We start from the raw sequence: 8919 nt of genomic DNA on the forward strand, positions 1-8919 counted from the left end.
TGGCTCAAGTGGTAGAGCGCTAGCCTTGAGCTGAAGAGCTGAGGGACAGCACCCAGGCCCAGAGTTCAGGCCCCACGACTGGACCTCCCCCCCCCTCCCCCGCCAAAAATCCAGAAATTACTTGAGTGGCAGAATTGTGAATTATTTTACTTTTTTTTTGAAGGATTTTTTTTAATTGTGAAAATACCGTTCAGAGGGATTACAATTACATGGACAAGGTAATGAGTACATTTCTTATCAAGCATTGTTGCCTCCTCCTTTGTTTCCCCTTCCCATCTCTCCTCCCTCCCCACTTCCCACCTACCCCCCTCCCCTCCCCTGCCCGGGCCAAAATTGTAAAGTATGTTTTTCAACATAACATCTTTTGGTCTTGTAATTTTTAAATCTGAATACCTGTAAAGTATAATACATATACTCTATTTTATTGTCTTTCTAAATGCTTTATTATATTTCTATAATTGGAAAAGAGAAAGATATTCCTTCTAATGATGTGAGAAAATTGGTTATATTTTCTTTCAAGTCAGAATTGTAACAAACTTTATTGCTTTTTACATTGTGGGTTTTACTATAAAAGTGAAAATATTTTTTTCCTAGAAAAGGTTAATCTAAGCAATTAGTCTTATTTGGCTTGCAGAATAACCAAATTGCTGACTGAATTATTACCCAAAATATAATGCATATTTACATTCTCAATTAAAATGTAATCTGGGTAGCTACTCAGAATTCAGCATGGTGAATACCAGAAAACCAGATACCAGAAAACCATCAAAGAACTAGAGTTTTGAAAACTAAAACTAAAGGTGGTATTATAGCAGTAATAGCAATAATTTTAATCAAGTGTAGATAATCTGTGTCAGTGAGCTCTCTTTGGATGCAAGAGGGGTAGTAACATCTTACGATAAAAGTCATCTTCAAAGACAACAAAAGTTGGATGATAAAGACCTTGTAACTACTAACTTGGAAGAACAAATTATTTTACACATTAATTATAATTATTATTGTTAAACTGTAATTTACAAATACTAACATACTTTTGTGAGCTTCTTTGGTTTTTTTTTTTTTTTTGAGATTTCTATATGGCCCATGATGGCTTTGAACATGCTACATAGCCCAAACTAGCTTTAAATTCATGGCCTTCCTGCTTTAGCCTCCAGAGTGCTGGATAATAGTCAGAAACCATAATGCCCAATAAAATATGCACAATTTAAATATCAGTTTTTGTATCAATTTGACAAGTATATTTGGTCAGGTGACTATTTTTCATCCAGTTTTCATCATTCCACAAAATTTGCTAAGGCTGTGGCACACAGAATTTGGTTCCATGACAGTTCGAGTCTTTTACAAATAGAGATGCTATGGGTGTGTCTACATATTGTCATGGAGATAAGCATTCGTTTCTACTGGGCATATGCCTAGAAGTAAGATTGCTGAGTAGCAGGATATATCTGTGTTGAGATTTTGTAGGTAGCATTTTTCACAGTGGTTACAATAATTTCACCAATTAGCTAGATGGAGTCAGTCAGCTTCACATACCTGCCAATGCTTCAGATTATTGATTGATTTGATTTTACCCTAATAAAACCACAATGACTCCTATTACATATGTACTAATGAGAATTCATTGGGATTTTAATTTGTACTTTTCTGGAGGTTAATTAGATAAGCTTTTTTATATGTTTGTTGAATATTTTACTCTTCTCCATTATAAAGGACCTTTTATAACAATGTATTTCATATTATACTTGTTTTCCCAACAACTGGTCTATGAATTTCTTATAGTAAAGGATGCTTTTAATAGATCTTTCTACTCATGCTGCTTGGCACTCTGCTTTAGTGCATTACAGATTTTTTTTTAAGTACTGATTTGAATGGAAAATAGGCAATGATTAAGCATCCATGTGGCAAGTATTTTTGTATGTTATCTCAATTGATCCATACAACTCCATTTACTGATGAGCATCTTGAAGTTGAGAGAGTTTTAGATATTTACCCATAGTCTACAATAGTTACTAGTTTGAATTGCAATAGTTTTAAATCTGGACTTTTAGATTAAAAAGTTGTTATTGGATGGGCATGGTGATTCATATCTGTAATCGCAGTTATCCAGGGAGAATCAGAGTTCAAATTCTCCAGTACTTTACAGGATATATGAAGTTGGATGGCATCTGTGGCTTAATCACAGCCAAAATATGATCTGATGTTGAGGCTACAATTTCCGTCTTTCACCCATGCAGATTCCCCCACAACATTTATTGTACTGTTTCCATGGAATGTTTGGAGTTCATGTGTTGAAGATGGGGATGTCATAGCCTTGGTCCTTAAATGCCATGTGCACCAGAAAATCTGATCTGCATCCCACTTCACATTGATCTTTCATGAGTGAACATTAGGCTATTATTTTGATAGGCCATATAGAGCTGTCAGTTTGTTAGAATAGCCTAACCTACTACAATCTCTGTCACTTTAGAGATAAACTCTTTAGGGGCTTCAGTTTAATAAACAGAGTCTTAGTACAAAACAACAAAGGTAAAATAAAGGTACAAAGTTCTATGGCAATTGATGGAGGAAAACTTTTGAATTTCTCACTAAGAAAATAAGGTTTTATGTGGAGCCTAAAAAGCCAGAGTGTGGTGGACATTCCAGATTGTAGAAAGAGCATGGAAAAATATATGAAAGCTAAAGGGCCCAGTGAACTCCTTCCTGTAGAGCTAAGAAATTCCATGCTCTAGAAAGCAACTCACATATAGAGTAAGGTAACAGAAAAGTCCAGTAAACTAGATTTGTGGCTAAAACTAAAAAAAAAAATCTGAAAAGGAACTTGAATTCATTGATGATCAAGCAAAGCTAAAAGCCATCTCATATGAACTACGGGGAAAAAAGTTGAGAAGTCATTGAAGATTGTTTTTCAAAAACAGGTAAAAAAATAATTAGGATAAGAACTAAGACATTACAAATAGGAATCAAGAAAAGCTAGATTGTTAAAACTGAAACTTTTATAGAAGTAAGAAGTATATGTATTTTTTGTTGAATGTCACACACTATTAGAAAATCATTATATAAATCGAGTCCAAATGAATCTTTAGTATATCAAAATTTCATTGTAGAATATGTATGAGTTTTTTGTCTTGTTTTGTTTTTAAATCAATTGTTGATGTTTTATTTTTGATTTGTCTTTTTATTTTGGCAGGGGTGAGGTTCAAACTCAGAGTCTCGTGCTTGCAACTTTGGCATTTTGGAATTTTAGAAGTTAGAGAAAAGCTAACTATCCAGAATTCCTAGAAGCCTTACTAGCTTGAAATATGCTTATGAATAACATTTTATTAATAAAAAAATCAGCTTTCTGTAACTGTTAATTATTTACATTTTGGTTCCCAATTTATGATTTTTTTGTTTTAGATGGAGGATAAGCTATTTAATTCCACAGTTATTTACCCTCTCTTATGTTCTCCATATAGCAATAGGCACTTATGATAAAGCATAAACTTCCACCTAAGCCTTTATAGAATTTCTGGTCTACTAGAAAACAACTAATATCCCACTTTCTCCCACATTCCTTTCCCCTTTACAATCTCCACCGCCCCACCCCCCAAGTTGTAAAGTTCATTTCCAACATATTGTATTGTGAGTATCGCTGTTGCATTGGTTCACCCTTTGTCCTTTGTCTGGGAGAAAAATGAAGGAGGGGTAACAAATGTTAGACAAGAAATGTACTCATTACCTTCATATGTAACTCTAACTCCTCTATACATCACCTTGACAAAAAAAATAAATTAACAAAAAGGAAAACAGCTGATCAAGAATGATGAGATCCAACTTAAATGGCTAAAATACAGTCTAAAGTAACTTGCTGATCCTCTGAGGGCTGACAAGGTATTATTGACGACCACAGTGCTAAGGGTTCAAAGAAGGGTGTTATGAGATTGGTGTGGTTGGTAAGGATCACTGCAGAGCACACACAATACAATGTTGGTTTTGGTGATAAAACAATGGTGATGTGATGGTAATAGTGGTAATGGAGAAGGACAAAGACTTCTATCACTTACAGCTATACCAATGACTGTTGATATGCTTATAAGTACATCACTATATAATAGTTCATTCATCAGCAAGTCTGGTGTCCTTCACTAATGACTCAAACCACTTCACCTAATAATTAATAATAATCATGATTGTGAGGTAAAGTGTCCATTAATGTTATTTGTTTTGCTTCTTCCAGGGATTAAATATAGTTATATCAAACCTTTCTTGAATTTACAAAATAAAGCAAATGCACAAGAGGAAATGTATCATGAAGGATAAAGGAAGCTCCTGTTTCAGGATCAAGGTAAAAGACACCCAGAAACTGAGAAGGAATGAAAGAACATTTTCTTTATTGATGTCCCTAAAAATAAACTTGCACACTGAATCACAGTGGAAGGGAAAAGGTAGGCCATTGTATGATAAAAGGAGGTAGGAGAAAAAAAAAAAAGAAGAAAAGAATGGCAGCAAGCAGGGTTTTAGCTTGTGTTTAAAAGGATTAAATAAGCAGATGCCAGGAACATCATGAAGTAAATTTCCCCAAAGGGGAAAAATTGGCAGAAAATCAAATTCAAAATCATGTATTTAGAAATGAAAATTATTCTAAATGTAACAAAAAAATCCCTCCAACTCTAAATTATTCAACATGGAAATGAATTTTGGAAAGAATACAATAGATTCATTCATTTCTTTATTCTCAAATGCATACAGAATAATGTATTCTTCTGTGTTTTAAGGGCCAGGCCTTGTGCTAGGTTCAGGGAGTAAAAAGCACTGGGATAGTGTAGTTTCTCCCAAAAAGTTTGAAGTCATGCTAAATGAGTAACAGGAAAACAGAAAAAGCTGCTAAACATGGTGGCACAACATTGCAAAACTGTGTGAAGAAGAGGACTCTTTTCTACCTGGACCCGTCACAAAACGGTGTCTAGAGGACAAAACATCTTGAACTTTGATTGACAGGGTGAACAGGAGGTAAGGGGCATTAGATATTTCAGGCAAAGAAAAAAATTGAGAAACATGTTGATCATGTACCCAGTGATGATTTTGCTAGAATTAGTGGGGTAAAACTTGAGGACTATTTAGTCTCTAAGTATCTTCCTCAAAGTAATAATTATAAATGCACAAAGGCTAAGATGGCAATTTTGCAGAAGGAAATCCTAAGTGAAACCAACTATAGAAATTGACCTTACCAATAATTTCCTGGTAATGTTATATATCAATGAAGATATATGTATACATACATACATATGTATACATACATATGAAGATATATGTATACATATATATACCATTGATACATATATATTTATACTATTGATACATATATATATGCCAGTAATACAATAATATAGTAAACCCTGTGATAGGATACATTAAAAGTACCCATCATTTCTGTGGAAATAAACTTCAGCCCAATATGAGAAAATGTGGTGCAAACCAAAGAAGAGGGTCCTTCAACAAAACACCTCCCTGGTACTCTGCAGAGTATCGGGATCATGGAAGATGAGGAAAGACTGAGAAACCATTGCAACAGTAGAACACCAGAGGAAACTAGTATCTAAATGCAAGGTGGGATACAATTTAAAAATTAAGATATCTTCCAAGGGGGGAGGATGGGATAGGAAGGGGAAACAAAGGAGGAGCCTACAATGCTTGATAAGAAATGTACTCATTATCTTGCCCATGTAATTGTAACCTCTCTGTACAGTATTTTCACAATAAAAAAATAGAAAAAATTAAGATATGACGGAAACAGGAGTGTGAGACAGGGAAGTTTGTATTACATTTTCAACTTTTCTAGCTAGTCTAAAATTTAATAGCAAGATATGAATACATGCACATTTAAAATAGAATAGGCATACTGACAGCTAGGTACATTGACAGAATCTTAGTGTTGGAATTTTGGGAGTAAGATAGATGTAGTCCTTGGGATTAAGCTGGTAATGACAATAGACTTCTAAGAAGGTTAAACAACAGATCATCATAATCAGATTTTTGTTTTGTGAACACACTTTGGTAACAGTGTGGACAAGAAGATGGGGCTGTAGAATCATTGACAGTGTTAAAGGAGCTGTTGCCAATGGAAGGGATAGAATGACAGAGGTCCATATTGTTTAAATGGCTAGTCTATTATATCTTTATAATAAAATTCAAATTAAATATGAGTGTTTCCTAGGTCTCTTATAGACCAATCATACTTGCCTGTGTTTGTGATTATATCTATTATATCCATTCTGTGTTTGTGATTATATCCATTGTGAGTATATCCATTCTATCCTGAGTATGAGTACTCATCTTTCATTTCTTATGTGTTCCCTTTCTGACTTTCATCCTGAAATTTGATATTGTTAACTATATATCAGTTTCTCCTTACAAAAAACAGGTTAAGTTTCCTTCAGTGGCTCATCTAATCTATGCCTAGGCTTTTACATTCCCTAGGTTATTCTCTTTTTAGGCAGCAAGGAATAGAGGAAAAAAACTTATCCAAGAGTAATAGTATTCCCTTGCAGATATGAGAGAGAGAGAGGGAGAGAGAGAGGGAAAGAGAGTGGGAGACAGAGAGAGAGAGAGGAGAAAATCAGGAAGGAAGGAAGGAAGGAAGGAAGTTAGGAAGGAAGGAAGGAAGGAAGGGAAGGAAGGGAGGGAGGGAGGGAGGGAGGGTAAGAGAGAGAGAGGGAGGATAGAGAAATGGGGAGAAAGAAGAGAAAAGAAATAAGAGAGTAACCAGTAGACTTTGAAAGAAATTTTCTCAAACCAAGAAAAAAGAAAAGGAAAGATGGGCCGAGGATATAACTCAGTGGTAGACTGCTTGCCCAGCATTCAAAAGACTCTGGGTCTGATTCTAAGCACTACAGATAAGGAAGATGAGAAGGTGAAGGATAAGGGGAAGGAGGAAGAAGAGGGAAGGAGACAGACAGACAAATAGACAGAAACATACAACTTTTAAACCTTGTCTATTCCTTGGAAGTTGGTACTTCTATATTTAATCTTTCTACCCTTCAAAACTCAACTGACTATGCTTCCACTTGAGTCATTCAGTTGTACCATTATATAATTTACTCTGGAGATTCTATTTTAAAGATACAGAAATGAAAATGTCCATATGAAATAAGAAAGTTGGCATAGGTACCCTCTAAAACCTTTATGCCATTCTTAATGTTTTACTAGTTTTCTTGAATACTCCCCTGAAAAATGGAGCCCAAATGACCAAGTGGCTTTATAATAAAGAATCCTTGATTTAATGCATAAAGGAAGTAAGAAACTGCCCTTCTTAAAGATCTGTCTGCATTGCTCTTCTAAGGATGTATGCCTTTTTAATCCCTCTGCTCTTCCTAGGTTTTTTTTTCTTGAAAAGCAATGCCTTCTGATAGGAAGTCTACATTTGGACTCCACTGTATCAATGTGTTAAAAGTTGTTAGGCCTCTGCTGTGGCTCAAGTGGTAGAGCGCTAGCCCTGAGCTGAAGAGCTGATGGACAGCGCCCAGGCCCAGAGTTCAGGCCCCACGTCCGGACCCAAAAAAAAAAGTTGTTAGGCCTCTGTCATGCTTGATTAAAGCAAATGCAAAGCTCAGATATGCTTAATGTTCTCAGTGAAATTAGCACAGGATCCAGGGTAAATCCAGGCATATACATAGTAGTGGAAATTCTGACATTTCATAGATGCCAGACATCCAGGAACTGGCAGGTAATGAATTTATTCATATTTCTTCTGTCATAATATTTTCTCTGGAGTAACATTGCCTACAGGTACTAGTAACTTCTAGAGCTACTCAATGCTTTTGAAAATTCAAATATATAAGGAATAATCCTAATCCTGAGGGTCAGGAAATAGCAAAAAGGCTCTTGAAAAAAATCTTAAAAGGAGGAAGAGAGTGCACCTGCATAAAGAACTGGGATTTACTGTTTAAGTTAAGATGCACTCAAATTAAAAGCCTTGTTTGAGATGGAGCCAGAAAGTGTAACCAAAAGGGTAGGACAGAGCCTACTTGATAGGAAAAGATGAAGTAAAAAGAGAAGGAAACCATCTATCCTCCTGTATATTTTGAATCTGGCTTCCTAGGATGCAGTACATCCCCCATCAACTGATGCAAAAGACTAATCATTGTATTTGATTTTGGTACCTGGCATCTAACTTGGGGAGGGGAAGGGGAGTAACAAAATGCTGCAACAAGGACACAGGATGACCCATTGCAACAATGATACTCACAAGACACTATGTTGGGGGGCTGGGAAGATGGCTCAGTGGTAGAGCACTTGCCTTGCATGCCTGAGGCTCTGGGTTCGATCCCTCAGCACCATATAAGCAAAAAATGAAAAAAGCCAGAAGTGGCACTGTGGCTCAAGTGGTAGAGCGCTAGCCTTGAGCTGAAGAGTTGAGGGTCAGCGCCCAGGCTCAGAGTTCAGGCCCCACGACTGGACCAAAAAAAAAAGACACTATGTTGGAAATGAACTTTACAACTTTGGTGGGGCGGGAAAGAAGTGGGGGAGGTGGAGGAGGGAAGGGATAGTAGGAGAAAAACAAATGAAGTGGCAACAATATTTGACCAGAAATTTACTCATTTCCTTACTCCTGTAACTGTAACCCCTCTGTACAGCATCTTTACAATAAAACAAAAAATGTACAAAAAAGACTGATAAGTGCATCTCTGTTTGACAAGTTAAGGTCGTTTCAGTTTTTACTGCTCACAATAATACCTCAGGTTGGTGTTAGTAAATCTGCTGTCCTCATATTTTCAGAAGTTGGAGTGCAGATAAAAGATCAGTACTCTTCTACCTTCTTTTAAGAACAAGGAATAAAAAAGACTTGAGCGCAATACCTATCAAAATTCCAACCTCATTCTTCAAGGAAATAGAAGAGGCAATCCAAAAATTCATATGGAACAATAAAAGACCCCGAATAGC

The sequence above is a fragment of the Dipodomys ordii genome, unplaced genomic scaffold (assembly GCF_000151885.1).
Source record: "Dipodomys ordii isolate 6190 unplaced genomic scaffold, Dord_2.0 Scaffold126, whole genome shotgun sequence".
Classification (NCBI taxonomy): Eukaryota; Metazoa; Chordata; class Mammalia; order Rodentia; family Heteromyidae; genus Dipodomys; species Dipodomys ordii.